Source organism: Pseudorca crassidens, chromosome 14 (assembly GCF_039906515.1).
Source record: "Pseudorca crassidens isolate mPseCra1 chromosome 14, mPseCra1.hap1, whole genome shotgun sequence".
In the NCBI taxonomy this organism is placed as follows: domain Eukaryota; kingdom Metazoa; phylum Chordata; class Mammalia; order Artiodactyla; family Delphinidae; genus Pseudorca; species Pseudorca crassidens.
In genome coordinates, this window is record NC_090309.1 from 76,922,116 (window position 1) to 76,938,336 (window position 16,221).

Here is a 16,221-nt window from a genome sequence, read left to right on the forward strand (position 1 = left end):
TGACGGCCACCCTCTCACCCATTTCTTCTCCCCAACTCAGGACTTCAACAGCAGCTGCCTCTAGTTGATGAGAAGCAGATGCTCTGAGCCTCCTGCAAGAGTTAATGATTACAGCAGCCCAAGGGCGTCTGAACCAAAGGACAAGCAGGCGGCACCTTACTGACTCAGACTTGTGTAAATGCAGGACATATGTTCCCAGGACAACTCAGCCAAGTTCCAGAAAGGAGAGGTTTTCATGCAAGCTCCTAGGATTCACTCCCTAAAGCCGTTCTTGCTGAAGAGGATTCTGCACTTAAAATGTAAACTCCAAGCAATCACAGATGGAAAGACAGAATTCTTTGTAATGAGCAGATCAGCAAAGATATCAAGAGTTTCTCCTTGTGGGTCAGACAACATGGGATGAGGGTCACAGGTAAGAAAGCTTCAGAATTAATGATGAGGAACATATGGACAGGACTGGACAGGACTGTTTTCATTAGTCACAGCTGGATAAGGTTTTCAGCAATTTCAGAGATTGGGTGACTGTGGAACAGCGTTGTAATATATTTTCTCTGCCATGGTAGAGAAAATCTATCTGCACTAATACAGCAGCACTAGCTACATGTGGCTATTGAGCACGTGAAATGTGACTAGTGCAACTGAGGGTCTGCATTTTTAATTTTACTTAATTTTCATTAATTAAAATATTTCAATAGGCCCATGTAGCTAGTGGCTACCACAGCAGACAGCGCAGCTCTACAGAATTTGTGATCATTGTATAATTACTGCCGGTGTACTGTGTGAGTTATTTTGGTTGTTTTCAATTGTCTCAGATAATCAAAAAAATATTTCTTGTATAAATAAAAGTCTTAGTTAAAGAACCCTTCTTAATTCGTGTTAGTCAAGTCTGCAGGGCTCTGGAGTCGCATGTAGGCATGGCAAGTGGACTCAGCTGCTAATTGTGGTCCAGGCGGTGGTGTCCAGAGTGGGGGAAGCATATGAGAAAGCGCTCCCCAACGGGCATTACTGGAGCGCGATGATGACCAGTTGCTATCTCGTGTAATGAAGAAGCTTTGTGAATAGGTAAAGTGTCACGGAGACTTCTCAGTGGAGTAGAATTCCCCAGGGATCCCATTCCCACCTACACCCTCTCTACAAAGCCTATCAGACAGAGGCCAAAAGAAGAGGTGCCGTGGTTCTCTTACCACCAGCACCCGTGGGGTCTTATGCAGGGGAAGTAATAGAGAGAGGGTAGCAAAGACTGGGAAAGAAGAAAATAGACGGGAAATGAGGGGTAGAATGCTGTCAGCAGGAAAGGGAAACTAGTGTCTGAGGTAAGAAGCCAGCAATTTGGGGGGACTTCCCTGGTGGCGCAGTGGTTAAGAATCCACCTGCCAATGCAGGGGACACGGATTCGAGCCCAGGTCCGGGAAGATCCCACATGCTGCGGAGCAACTAAGCCCGTGCACCACAACTACCGAGCCTGTGCTCTAGAGCCCGCGAGCCACAACTTCTGAAGCCCACACGCCTAGAGCAAATTCAATAAGTCAGATTCCTACTCTCCTTCCCACTTGCCCACGCTGGGCTCCAGGGCCCTGAAAACTTCTTAAGCATTTTGAGGAGCTCTCAGGCGGTGCCTCATGTGTGCTCACAGACCAGTCGGGCAGTTACAGGCAGTGTGGACCACCTTCCCCCTGTTCTCCCTCCTGCCGGCCCCTCCAAGTCCCCTCCCAGGATCCTGCAGGGAGGGCACTCTCCTCTGCCTGAGCACCAGTGCCCCTTATGCAAATGCCATGGTTCCCAAGAACGCTCTCTCTCCTTTGCGTCCAAAGCTGCTGCCTGAGGTGCCAGAGGTGCTGGGCTCCAGGCAGAAATGTCCCAGATTTTGTGAAATATTTTACCTCCCCAGCCCTGGAGCAACCCTGCTTATTTCACCCAAATGATCATATCTCAGCAACCTCTGGCCTCCAGATAAGGTCATTAAAAAAAAAATCAAACTAATTTTTAACCATCATGAGATCCTCCTCGACCTCCCACCTCCCTCCCTCTTTCTGAGGTGGAAGCCCATTTGGTAGCACCTCCCTTCAGGTATTTTGAGGCCCTCGGGAATGCTTTGCTGTCTGTGGTTTACCCTTCCTGTCACTCACTAGCTTCCCTCGCCTGGAGAACTGAGGTTCAAGCACAACCCCAGTGCCCAGAAGCTGCAAACGCCAACCTCTGGCCAGGCCACCAGTGGGTCTGGATTCTCTCGAAGAACCATGTATAAATATGCCCTGAAAAATACAAAGTGTTGTGCTCAGAGCTCAGAGTGTTCTTAGAGAGAAACCGAAAAGTCTAAAAGCCTGGTAGAGGGACTTCCCTGGCCGTCCAGTGGTTAAGACTCCACACTTACACTGCAGGGGGCACAGGTTCGATCCCTGGTCGGGGAACTAAGATCTCACAGCTCGACCAAAAAAAAATTAAAAACAATAAATAAATAAAAATAAATAAATAAATAAAAGCTCAGTAGACACAGCTCTCTTCTCTTGAGTCAGAGAACAGCAGTGCTGAAAGCATCCCCAGAGGTGACCCAAAGTAATGCCATTGATCTACTCGTGAGGACAGCCCCGGCCCCACCGGGCTGGTCATCACAGGAACTCAGGATGGGTTTCACGGGCCAGGAAGGGAGTGCCACATTTTGGAAACCAGATCACATCAGCCGTTGTGAGTTCTTAGCCTCACCTGCTGTTTCAGACATCCACCCAAGTGTTTACACCCCCTCCAGCTGCCAGGGAGAAAGACAGTTATCACAGAAGTCCTGCCACTCCCAAAGTCCTATAGAATCTGAGCTAGCGCCCAGGCCCCTGTGCCTGAGGGTGAATGGGTGAGGCCAGCCTGTAAGACCTCAGCGTTGTCATGCCCTGCTGGAGAGTCTGGATCTCCCATTGGCCTCCAGGTCTTGAGGCACCCAGAGGGGGAAACTTCTGCCTGAGTCAAGACTGGCTTCTGGGCGTCAGGCTCCATTCTAAACTCCCAACATGACTGACTGGTTTATAAGTTGGCCCTCTCCTGTCTCTCCTGAAGGGGATAGTCCGTCAGCAGGTGGAGCTCTGGGTCCAGAGCACAGGGCAGCAGGTGATGGAGATGACCCTCCATCCCTTAGGGAGTTAGGAGGAGGGGCCGAGGGACCCTCATGGTGAGGAGAAGGGGTAGGAAGCTTCAGAGGCTGCCCAGTGCCTCCGTGGGTCACCAGCAGCCTCAGCGACCCAGGCAGTGTTGATCCCTGTTGGAGGTGGAAAGGCAGCCCTGGATACCTCAGCTGCCTCTCCTACAGAGACAAGGGGAGACGGGAGGGGGTCTGGGACTTGAAGGGGATCTGGGCACTCTCCTGAGCCAACTTCAGTCCCTCCCTGTGGCCCCGTGGTCCACATCCCAGAACCTTCAGCTCCTAGAGCAGTCTTATAAGGCCTAAAATTGTGCTTAGCACATAGCACATATGCAGGAAATATTCACCGAATGAATGGATGACTCTAAAAGTAAGACTGTGCTTACCTGTAGCTGCTGGTTTCATGGCAAAACAGGTTGCAGCTTCTACCTCCTTTGTGTATAGGGATGATGCCCCATTCCTTCACTGTCTCAGTCCCTGGTCCCTGGCCCTTAGCAAGTACTCTGGGACTGTCACAGTGTCCTCTCTGCAAGTCTCACTTGGCACGGACAGAATCAGGACTTGGGAAGGCCCCGAGATTCTCTAGTTTGGGCAGAATTTTGACAAGTCTGGACAGAATCCCGCCCTCACTCCTGTCAGACAGGTTTAGATGGCTCCATTTCACAGGGCCTGCACTCCTAAAAAGTGGCATAAGCATCTCACTTTTCCAGCTCTCCCACACCTCAGCCTCACTTTCCCGGGACAGGTGCCAGCTGCAGTGAGGACGAAAGCAGAGCCAGACAGCGGCCTCCTTGACGGCTTCTCTTCAGAGGGTCTGGAGGAAATCCCTATAAAAGCTTTTTCCCCAGACACGCAAGTGTGAGTAGACACCTCCCACAAGGAGTTCATTCATTCACTCCACACATGTTTCTCACATGCCTTCTCCGTGTCAAGCACTGTCCTAGGAGCTGGGGTCCGGCACTGAACACAACAAAGTCCCCGCCTTCATGGAGCTTACATCCTGGTATGGGAAGACAGATCGTAAATAAACGAATAATTCTTGAGACGGTGCTACGTGCCAAGAAGAAAACTCAATCAGAGTAAGAGGACACAAAATGGCTGCAAAGAACATGAGTGACTAGAGGAAGCCTGCGCGCAGCAATGAAGACCCAGCGCAGCCGAAATATAAATAAATAAATAAAATTTACTTATTTTAAAACACACACACACACAAAGACCCTGGAGCAAGAGTGTCTGATGTGTTTTAGGAACAGCCCAGCATCCAGTGTGGCTTAAGTAAGGGTAAGAGGAGTAGATCTGAGAGATAGCTGGGAGCCAGATCATGAATGTCATGGTAAAGATTCTGGATTTATTCCAAGTGACACGGGCAGCTATTAAAGGGTTCTGAGCAGAGGAGAGACATGATCTGACTTGAGTTATAAAAGGGACACACTTGCTGCTGGGTGCAGAATAGACTAGAGCTGGGCAAGGGTGGGGGTAGGGTGACAAGGCTTTGCAATAATCCACCCGGGGGATGATGGTAGCCTAGACCACAGTGGTCGGCGGTTATGGTGGAAGTAGTAAGAAATGGGTGGAATCTGAGTATATTTCAAAGGCAGAGCCAACAGGATTTTCAGGTAGATTGCATGTGTGGTATTAGAGAAAGATAAAAGTCAAAGATGCCTCCGGTGATGACTCAGACTGTTGATCTGAGCAAAGAGGAAGCTACCACGAGTAAGTGCTTTCCACCCTGGGATCTTGTATTTCTCTGAAAAGGAAACGAAAATCAGGACATGCCAAGGACCTGGACTTAGTAATCTTAGCCCACTGACGATGGTGACCCTGCGAAGGTGTTGATGGGCATGTAGGTGCACAAGGGGCACAGTGAAGACAGGACACTGATGGGGGGCATGTGGGTGCAGATGTAGGTTAGCACATGGCACACGTGGAGGGTGACGCTACAGGTGTGCATCACGAGATGCATGTACCATACGGTACTCTAAGACAGAATCTCGTTAAAGCAGCACTGAAAGAGCAGTTACTCATCTTGTTTTGACAAATGTATGCCCTAGACTTTTGACTTGAATAGTGCAGTAAGATTCTCCCAGCTCTGATATCATCTATAGCAAAATCTTGAGGTTTTATGTGGGACTATGTGTAGACACCAAAAGGATTAGTAAGAGCACATGCCCTGGAATGAGAACCACAATCGATTTACTCTAAATTCTCAAAGACAATGAATTATAAATGCTGGGCAGAAGGTTCTGATCTTGGCTCCAGTTTCTTCTCACTTAGAAACTGGTGAAAGTCTGTAACTGGTGTGGCCAAGAGAATAGTTTCTTCCCCTCAGGTTTCCTCCATGTCCAGCTTTGTGGGGTCCATGACAAGATTGTCCCACAGGGTGTAGTTTGCTCTAGGAGGTTTACCTCTTCCTTCAACCCATTTGTTACTATTCATGGCCAAGGATTCTCAGTTTTCACTCATGTCTGTATTTCAAAGGAGGATTTGCTTCTCTCTAACATGCTTTATAAAATGCTGAATGTTGGCTCTACTTGTTAATCCGAGAAGACTGTGCAACAGGGCAGTCCTGTTTTCCCTGCCACGCTGTTTTCTCTCTGGGATCAGCCCTCTCTGTGAGCGTCAGCGATGGGAGGGTTATCTTAAAGCCCCTTGGACACATGCAGCATACAGGGGACCATGAACACAGAGGGCGAGGGAATAGGAAAAACTCTTTGATTCCTCCATGTACCAACTAATAGAAAAACTCTTTTCTCCCTCTGCTACTCTCCATACTTCACCTCTTGTCACCAAATATGTCATGGGTAGGGGAGGGCGGGTTCCCACACCAAGCAATTCTCCAGTTCTCTGTGGACATTAACTGGGTGTCCTGTAATTCAATTCAATTCTGACGCTATCTACCCAAGGCTGGAGCAGACCCCAGTCCCGGAAGACCTGCCCACCCTCCCCTACTGCAGATGCCAATCACAAGTCCGGGTTGTCCCCTGTGCTTCTGACCTACTGGCTATAAATCAGAGGTTCTCAGGTTCCCACAATGACCTCCTTGGTTTTGATAATTTGCTAGAGAGGCTCACAGAAGTCAGGAAAGTAGTTTACTTACTAGATTACCAGTTTATTATAATGGAATACCACTCAGAACAGCCAGATGGCAGAGACGCATAGGACAAGGCACGAGGAAAGGGGCGCAGGGTTTCCATGCCGTCACCACGTGTGCCATCCTCCCATCACCCCCACATGTTCAGCAACCCAGAAGCTCTCCAAACTCCAGTTGTTTAGGGTTTTTGGAGGTTTCATTTGTGGACATGATTGTTTAAATCATTGGACTTGGTGATGGAACTCAATCTCCAGCCCCTCCTTGCTCTGCTGGAGGTCAAGGGGTGGGGCTGAAAGTTCCAATCTTTTTTTTGTGTGTGGTACGCGGGCCTCTCACTGTCATTGCCTCTCCCCTTGAGGAGCACAGGCTCCAGATGCGCAGGCTCAGCGGCCATGTCTCACGGGCCCAGCCGCTCCGCGGCATGTGGGATCTTCCCAGACCGGGACACGAACCCATGTCCCCTGCATCGGCAGGCGGACTCTCAACCACTGCGCCACCAGGGAAGCCCGCAATCTTTTAATTACCCAATTAATTGGTTCCCCTGGCAACCGGTCCCCATCTTTAGAGGTTTTCCAAAAGTCACCTTCTTAATGTAAATTCAGGTGTGGTTGAAAGAGACTTGTTATGAATAGCAAAAGACACTTTTGTTTCTCTTTTCACATAGACGATTCCAAGGGTTTTAGGAGCTCTGTGCCAGGAATGGGGCCTACGACCAAATATATATTTCTTAGTATAAATCACAATTTCACAGTAAGCCTGCTGCACTACTAGGAAGTTTCCAATAATATTTTTTATATATATTTTTTTCTCATGGGAATGCATCTCTAGTTTAATGACAAAATGAGAAAATATAATCTACTTTCAAAATCTCCATCCCTGGCAGTCTATAAAGCAGAAGATACTAGTAGATTTTCCTAGACATTATGGACTGATGGTGATTTATTTTTTAATTTATGAACATAGTTTGACTCCTTGACTCACCTCACAGCCTCAGAAAGCACCCCGATGGCATGCAAGTCAGACTCTGGGAATTATGGAAGTGCGGTGTGTCTGAGATAGCATAGTCTCTTGTTCCAGTTTGGCCCTTGCCTTGGTCAGAGACATTGGGCAAAGTCATAGATCTCCTGGTTTCTAGGACCGACCTTCCTTATTTCAAGCCAAGGAAGTTGTTACTCTCCACTACGCCCAAATGGCCAGGATTTTCCCTCTGAGAAACCATAAAAAGCTGGGAAAACCCACCCTATCCAGGCATGTTTATATTCAGGGAAACCCCTCTGGCTCTCCCTCTAAAATTCATTTGGCCTCTCCTTCAGGGGCAATGGAATATATAAGATCACAGCAGCCCTGGCTTTATGCACAAACATTTAGAGAACACAAGCAAGTAAACCCACAGCCACCACAGCTTACCCAAGACCTGTTCCCCAAACCCAAAACATACCACAATCCAGATCCCGTTGTTTAACTGCCTGTCTTGGAAGGGCAATGATAGTCAAGGTTTAGCTAACAGCGGGGTTCTTTATTTTGTACAGGCTTTAGGGCAAGGGAGTGGAATTCAAGCCTTGTGTTTCTTAGAATGCCACCAAAATCACAGAAGGAAACTGTAGAAACCACTTTGAGATTGGAAATAAAAGCTTTGGAGAAATGCTATACTTGAGACTGGATGTTTCACTTTGAGAGCAAGGGATTATTCCATGTTACAGAAACTCACCAGACTAAGAACATCTAAAAAAATTTCTCCTCATAATTTTGAAAATGGAAAATTGTTATAAACCAAGCCTCTACAAATATACAATTCCTTAAATAATTGGGCTCTGTCCTGGAAGGGGAAGGAGGCGTATGGCAGCTCTGCACGGGCTGGTCAGGACTCTTGCTTCACTTTAGCAGTGAGATAGGATGCTAACAGACCAAGCTGCTACGCTAGGGCAAGCCAGGAGGCAAAGTGGATGTCACCATAGTTTGCCACCTGCAGGACACTCTTAGTTGACACAACAAGCTGAAGCCCAGGGGAATGGAACAGACCTTTGACCGGGTGTCATGGACCTTGGCAAAGAACGTTTAAGAGAATCTCTACTGAGTGACCAGAATCTAGGTCATCCAGCAAGAAATCAACTTAGTGCTGACTGAGCTCTTTCCTTCTCCCACCACGGTTTCCTCAGCCTACAGAAAAGTGGCTTCAAACTATACCCAGTACTCAAACTAACGCTTTGAAGGGAAGACACATTGGTCCCAGATGAGTGAGAACGCTATCAGAGATTTCACTGGCAGTTGCTCAAAGCAAAAAGAAAGCATGCCAGGTCTGCCCAGGATGACCTTGAGTAGCAAGAAAATAAAAGGGGCCTTTCCATTAGGCAGATGTACTACAAGGGGGGAGGGGGTGGGGTGGGAGGAGAAGGAATACGTCACACAAAAGACAGCAAACCCACTATGAAAGAAACCATAATCAAAGAACCAAAACACTCCTCACAAAAACTTGTACACAAATGTTCACAGCAGTGTATTCATAAAAGCCACAAGGTAGGAACAACCCAAATGTCTATCAGTTGAATGGATAAACAAAATGTGGCATATCTGTACAATGGAATATTATTCGGCCATAAAAAGGAATGAAGTGTTGATACATGCTACCCCATAGATGAACCTTGAAACATTATGCTAAGTGAAAGAAGACAGTCGCCAAAAACCCACATCTAATATGATTCCATTTATATAAAATGTCCAGAATAGGCAAATTATCTACACAGAAAAAAAGTGAATTAGTTGTTGCTTAGAACTAGGAGGTATCAGGGACAGTAGAGTGATAGCCTACGGTATGTTTTCTTTTTAAAGTGATGAAAATATTCTAAAATTGACTGTCTGATGGTTGCACATATCTGTGGATACGCTAAAACACACTGAATCGTACACGTTAAACAGGCAAACTGCATGGCCTGTAAATCTGTTTTAAAAATAAAAGCCAGCAAAGTTGTCTAAAAAGAGGGCTTCCCTGGTGGTGCAGTGGTTGAGAGTCCGCCTGCCGATGCAGGGGACGCAGGTTTGTGCTCCGGTCCGGGAAGATCCCACATGCTGCGGAGCGGCGGGGCCCGTGAGCCATGGCCGCTGAGCCTGCGTGTCTGGAGCCTGTGCTCCACAACGGGAGAGGCCACAACAGTGAGAGGCCCGCATACTGAAAAAAAAAAAAAAAAGTTGTCTAAAAAGAGACTCATTTAAACAAAAAATAAGATGCAGAAAAAATTCACAATGAAGGCATGAAAAAAGAATTTAAAAAGAAAGAAAAGAAACAGCCACATTTTCTGCAAATATTTATGCTATAATAAACTTTAATAACATGACTTCAAAAAAATTAGTTCCAGGGACTTCTCTGGCAGTCCAGTAGTTAAGATTCCCGGCTTCTGCTGCAGGGGGTGCGGGTTCGATCCCTGGTCAGGGAACTAAGATCCCACAAGCTGCGCAGCGCAGCCAAAAAAAATTCTTTTTAATAGTATCTTTACATTAGCTTTACAATGGTAGTTGCACAAAATGTTTCAAATAAGAATAATCATTGTCCCTGAAGTAAAGAATCTATCAAATGTCAGAGAAAAAATATTCAGAGCTAGTACAGGAATCATGAATTATAACTTATTTTGGATTTGTAACAAGAAATGAATATATAAATGTATGAACAGAAAAATTTCCCTGAAATGATAAAAAAACCCCACTTAATTTCCAAATATCAAGGTTATATTTTAATACCAGGCAAATCTGTTAGAGACTGACAGTGAGACATATTGTGGTTAAGACACTGAAGTTCAAAAGTAGAGAAAAAGTTCTTAAAATAGGTTAAAGTCAAATCAGCCTCGAGTTTTCCATAAGTCTTTTCCCTAAAAGCAATGTTCACAAAGTCCTGAGGGGAAAAACAGCAAGACCCAAGAATAGTTGTTGCTTGAGTTTAATTAAAACAGAAAGGCATTTACAAGCATGAAATAACTTAGGGAATATGAAGCTATCATGAAAGATTGCAAATGGACACAAATACTTTGAAGTTTCTGTCATCAAAAGATAAAGTCTGGGGGCTTCCCTGGTGGCGCAGTGGTTGAGAGTCTGCCTGCCGATGCGGGGGACGCGGGTTCGTGCCCCGGTCCGGGAAGATCCCACATGCCGCAGAGCGGCTGGGCCCGTGAGCCATGGCTGCTGAGCCTGCGCGTCCAGAGCCTGTGCTCTGCAACGGGAGAGGCCACGGCAGTGAGAGGCCCGCGTACCGCAAAAAAAAAAAAAAAAAAAGATAAAGTCTGTGTCTTCCTCTGTCAAATCCATGCTGGCCTTATGATTTGCTTTGGCCAGTGACTTGTAATGGATGGGACACTGTATGAGGTCCGAACCTAGGCCTCAGGGGACATTGCATCTTCCAGTCTCCCACTTTGCCACCATGTGAACAGGCCTGAGCAAGCTTGCTGGAGGGGCTACAAAGGGCCTTGGCTGACCACCTGACCGGAGCTAAGGCTCCCTACCAAGCCACCAGCTGACTGCAGTTGCATAGGTGAACCCAGGAGAGACCAGCTGAAACCCCCAACTGAATGCAGCCCAGCTGACTAACCCACAGAATTGGGATCTAGAAAACGACAGTTGGGGGTGGTTTGCAACCCAGGTAGAGGCTGATACGTGACGAAATGCATATAACCAAATCAAAATGAAGACAGAAATGAAGAAGCAATGAACAATAAATACATTTAACTGGAGAGGGTGTGGAGAAAAGGGAACCCACCTACACTGTTGCTGGGAATGTAAACTGGGGCAGCCACTATGGAGAAGAGTATGGAGGTTCCTCAAAAAACTAAAAATAGAGTTACCATATGATCCAGCAATCCCACTCCTGGGCATATATCTGGAGAAAACTCTAATTCGAAAAGATATATGCACCGCAATGTTCATAGCAGCACTATTTACAATAGCCAGGACATGGAAGCAACCTAAGTGTCCATCAACAGAGGAATGGATAAAGAAGATGTGGTACATATATATAATGGAATATTACTCAACATAAAAAAGAATAAAATAATGCCATTTGCAGCAACATGGATAGACCTAGAGATTATCATACTAAGTGAAGTCAAAGACAAATATCATATGATATCACTTATATGTGGAATCTAAAAAAAGATACAAATGAACTTATTTACAAAACAGAAATAGACTCACAGATATAGAAAACAAACTTACGGGTTACCAAAGGGGAAACAAATATGTGGGGGAGGGATAAATTAGGAGTTTGGGATTAGCAGATATGTGCTACTATATATAAAATAGATAAACAACAAGATTCTACTGTATAGCACAGGGAACTATATTCAGCATCTTTAAATATACTATAATGGAAAAGAATCTGAAAAGAATGTGTATATATATATATATATAACTGAATCTGCTGTACACCAGAAATAACACAATACTGTAAATTAACTATACTTCAATTAAAAAATAAAAATACATTTAAATACTGAAATTAAGACAAATCAATATGGAAATGATGGATTAAAATAGAATGTAAATGTTATAAACCCTGACAAAGTGAAAAATAATATGAGCAAAAAATTAGGAAGTACAGGAAGGAGGTAGAAGGAAGTGAAAGTGTGCAGATCTATCTTTCATAGCAGGGAACTCAGTACTGACCAATACTGAAGCATTTAGTTTGAAAAAGTTACTCTGTCCCATTAGTGATTTTTATAATTGTGTTTAACCTTTGAGAAACCCTTTACAAGTCAATTTCTCTTGCAGTGAAGAAACATGCATCTGAGTATTTCCTTCATTTACTTCTTTTGTCAAATTCAAGTAAGACTAAATTCAACGCTGTACTTTAAAAACAGCCTGTGCGAATTGAGCCTATTCCTGTTACACTCTATCTATGTAGCTCCCTATCCATCCTTCTATCTGTATTTATCTATTTAATAATGGTGTTCACCAACTGTGGATATTTGTGGTATTTCTGTGATATTAAAATTGGGATGATATGAGCTTTTATTTCTTGAAGCTTTTATAAAGGTTTAAATTATTTTCATAAAAATGACAAAGTTAGGGCTTCCCTAGTGGTGCAGTGGTTGAGAGTCCACCTGCCGATGCAGGGGACACGGGTTCATGCCCCGGTCCAGGAAGATGCCGCTGAGCGGCTGGGCCTGTGAGCCATGGCTGCTGAGCCTGCGCGTCCGGAGTCTGTGCTCCGCAACGGGAGAGGCCACAACAGTGAGAGGCCCAAGTAACGCCAAAAAAAAAAAAAAAAAAAAAAAGACAAAGTTATAAAAGAAGTTTACAAGAAATTCCTTGAGCTGTCCCAATGGAAAGGGGGCATTTGCAAAGGGAATACTGAAATGGCATTATGCTGTAAGATGTGATCTGTCTAAGCTGGTGGTTCTCAATGGCTACACAGTATAACCACTGAGGAGCTTTTTTTTTTTTTTTTTTTTTTTTTTGCGGTACACGGGCCTCTCACTGCTGTGGCCTCTCCCGTTGTGGAGCACAGGCTCCGGACGCACAGGCCCAGTGGCCACGGCTCATGGGCCTAGCTGCTCCGCGGCATGTGGGATCTTCCCAGACCGGGGCACGAACCCGTGCCCCCTGCATCGGCAGGTGGACTCTCAACCACTGCGCCACCAGGGAAGCCCTGAGGAGCTTTTTAAAAACATCAGTGTCCAGACTTCCGCCCACACCCATTAAATAAAAATCTCTGGGATGGGGCCTGGAAATTGATATCTTTAAAATGTTGCCCGGGTGATCCTGATATGCAACTCTGGTTGAGAACCACTTGTCTCAACAGGCTGTATAGACACATTCCTAAGATGCAATTTGTGTTGCTGGAAGGTCTAGGGCACTCATTCCATCCTATGCCTCCTCTGTCCCATGGGAATATCCACTGGACCTGTTTGTTACTCAAGAAGGGGAGAATGAATAATCTGGGTAGGCTACTTGGCCACAGTCTAGGTTCCCTTGTCGTCATAAGATGCCTGACAGCAGGAACTGAGGCAACATGCTTTCTTGCTGTCTTTTTCACATCCAAAAGGAGGGAGAGACTGGATCCTGCTCCCCCCCCCCCAGATGCTCTGAGTTGGCATCTTCGTGTCTCACTGGCTCAAAATGGATAACCCACCCATTCCAGAAACAGTTCCTATTAAGTGAGATGGAATTATTGTGATTGGATCACCAATGCTTCTTAAACATTATTGTGTAGAGAAACTGCCTGGGAATCTTGTTAAAGTGCAGACTTTGATTCATTAAGTCTGGAGTGGGGCCGAGATTCTGCATTTCTAATGAGCTCCCAGGTGATTAAAGAGGCTGTCAGGCCTCAATGTCAATGACATTTACAATGTCCACCTTAAATATCAAGCACACCTGATATTTATAGTAGCTGAGGCACTTGTTCTTTCCTTGCAGGTAAATCTACAAGAGAAGCCAATTATAATCATAAGGTGCTTAATGAGCAAGGCCAGATTGCAAAGCATACTAAAGGCACAGAAGCAAGAAACTGCTCACCATGCACAGGGAATCAGGAGCTGGAGATAGGCAGTCAAATCACTGAAGGGCTGGGCTTTGATCTGTGTTCTGCAGAGCACAAAACCTCTAACAGATTTACCATGGAAAAAAGTCTTATACAGTCAAATTTGTCTGGGAAATGTTGCATACCATGTCCCTCACTTGGATATTTGCAAAGCATATTTTGATTTTAAGGGTGCTAAGCAGTCTGGTAGTAAAGAAGCCTTTTGTTAAACAGCAATAATACCTCATAGACAGGACGGGCTATATATAATTTGTGGAGCCCAGTACAAAATGAAAACGAGGGCCCTCTCTTTTCCAAAGACTAAGACTTTCTAGATGGCAACAACGAAGCATTAAACCAATTGAGGAACGCTTCTTTCTAAAGCTTGAGGCTTTGTGGGACTGCACAGGTCACATGCTAGTGAAGCACCCTGCTTATGAGTATATTAAATGGGACAACGAAAAAGCTATAGTGCTTGCATACTATAAGCACTAAATAAATAATAACTATGGTATACGCATGGCTTTTAGTTAGAACTCTTGGTTGTGACAGAAACTCTCTTTATCTAGCTGAAGCAAAAAAGCAGATTTTATCTGAATCGAGGCATTTGTTTCACAACCCAAGAGGCCGCCAACAAGGTCCAGGAACAAAGGGAAAGAGAAATGTCAGAACTCTCCTCTTCTCTCTCAACTCCACTCGTCTCCATGGGTTTCCTACCCACACGGTAGGACCAATCAGCCCAGAGATCCCAGGTTTAAGAGACTTCTTAGGGGGAGATTAGGATCTCTTAGTCCCAGTTCCGAATTCTCAGGGAGGGCCTCTGATGGGTTCACCTCTTTTTACCCAGACTAAGCAACTGTACATAAACTCTTTTGCTGTTATCAGCTCAACGGCGGGAAAGGAGAAAGCAGGCAAAATATTTACATCCCAGTGTCTCCTATGCTTACGTGATTATAGGACATTTTTTACAGGGACATCTATTAGCATTGAACAGAACACACTTGGGCGTAGGAGAACCACCTGAGTTTCCTTTGTGTTTACCGGGCCAAGCACGGGGGGGAAGGGGGGCAGCAATCTGCTGAGCCGGCTCCACCTGCCCATGCAGTAAAGACTAGGAGAATGACAGTCCACTTAAAGGGTTCACTCTTCCACCCAAGTTGTGTCTCCACCGTCTTGCTTCGGGGAGAGGGTAAGGGTGAAACCTAAAGGCCTGGATTACTGTCCGGCTCTTGTGGGTGCCAGCACCACGAAAGCGAAGTGCGAGGAGTACACCGAGGTCGGGGGCGCTGATACCCGCACAGGCAGCTGGGGGAGAACAATGAGCTACGGGGCAGGAAGCCGAGGGTAAACGAGTTCTGAAGACTAGGCCCCACGCGGGAAGACAGAGACGTAAGCCGACTTCGGAAACACCACGCCTGCGCCTCCAGACCCCGGAGCGCGCTCCCGAGCCCGGTGCGAACCCCCGCCTGGCGCCCCTGCCGAGCGCAAAACCGGCAGCTAGCCCGAAAGGTGAGGGCGGGGGAGCACACGCGGGAGGGAAGGCCGAAACGCGCGAGCGCAGAAAGCGTGCGCACGCGCAGAACTCCCGCCGGCCGGCGCCCGGAGCGCGGGAGAAGCGTCGGAAGCCACTGAGAGGAGCGGCACCTCGGTGAGTGCTCCCCTCCCTTATTTCCCGGAGTGCCTTGCGCGCGCCCGGTGGCCTGGGGGGAGGGGAGGGGAGGCGGCGGTGGCAGCCATGTTGTTGTGAGTCTCTGTGTCTCACCCTCGGTACTTCGGTGGTTCGGAGGAGGAGGGGGAGGAGAAGGAGGAGGTGGGGTGGGGGGGAGGGAGGTAGGTGGAGAAAGAAGATATTGCCACCACCGAAGGCGGAGGAGGAGAGGACGGCCAAGAGCGACGCCGCCGTGTGCCCAACGGTCGGTGTCCCCGGCTGAGGCAGCGCGGCCGCAGCAGCCCCGTAAGTCAGTCGCGCTTGCACCCTCTCCCCGTGCTCTGGCGCCGTGGGGTTGGCTCCCCGGGCTTTGTGTGGCGGCCTTGGCGGGGGCCGCCTGCCGGAGGGAGGGTGGATGGGGCCTGCGGGCTGCCCGGGACGGCTGCGGCCTTGGGCCCGCTCGCACAATGCCGGGGGAGGGGTGCCGGAAGGGGGTGTGGGCCCGGCGGGGGGTGCTCTCGGCTTTCCCGCTTCCTTTCCTCCCCGCGCCTCAGCCTCGCGGCGCTGGGTGGCCCACCCGGCTCTTCCTTTGGTTTCGGCGCGCTCGGGGTTAGAGACCGAGCTGTCCGCCCGCTCGCCCAGCCCTTGGGCCGGGAATGGGGGGGAGAGGCCGGGTGGATCCCGAGAAGCGTGCGAGTTGGAAGTGGGCGAAGAGGAAGGCGTGGGCTTATGAAAACAAGTGTGGGAATTCTCGAGGGCCCGAGTGTGTGCAGGAAAAGCTTCCGGTAGACAGGTGTGGGTTTGAAAGAAAAGGCGACTTGGGTTCGGTGTGTTAGGAATGTTGTGTTTTTGTTATCGGA

The 16,221-nt window shown here is 47.3% G+C and overlaps 1 protein-coding gene across 8 annotated transcripts in view; it reads left to right on the forward strand.

Annotated features, from left to right (window-relative positions):
• The first annotated feature begins 15,298 nt into the window (after positions 1 to 15,298).
• Positions 15,299 to 16,221, forward strand: part of PUM2 (pumilio RNA binding family member 2) — a 92,577-nt gene continuing 91,654 nt past the window's right edge. For 5 of the 8 annotated variants that reach the window (XM_067703616.1, XM_067703621.1, XM_067703624.1 and 2 more), the window contains exon 1: positions 15,533 to 15,667. The gene's annotated coding sequence lies outside the window, so the exon portion shown is untranslated. Of the gene's footprint in view, positions 15,362 to 15,437; positions 15,457 to 15,532; positions 15,668 to 16,221 lie in introns of those variants that run through there. The other 3 variants (XM_067703617.1, XM_067703618.1, XM_067703622.1) reach the window with 3 other exon arrangements.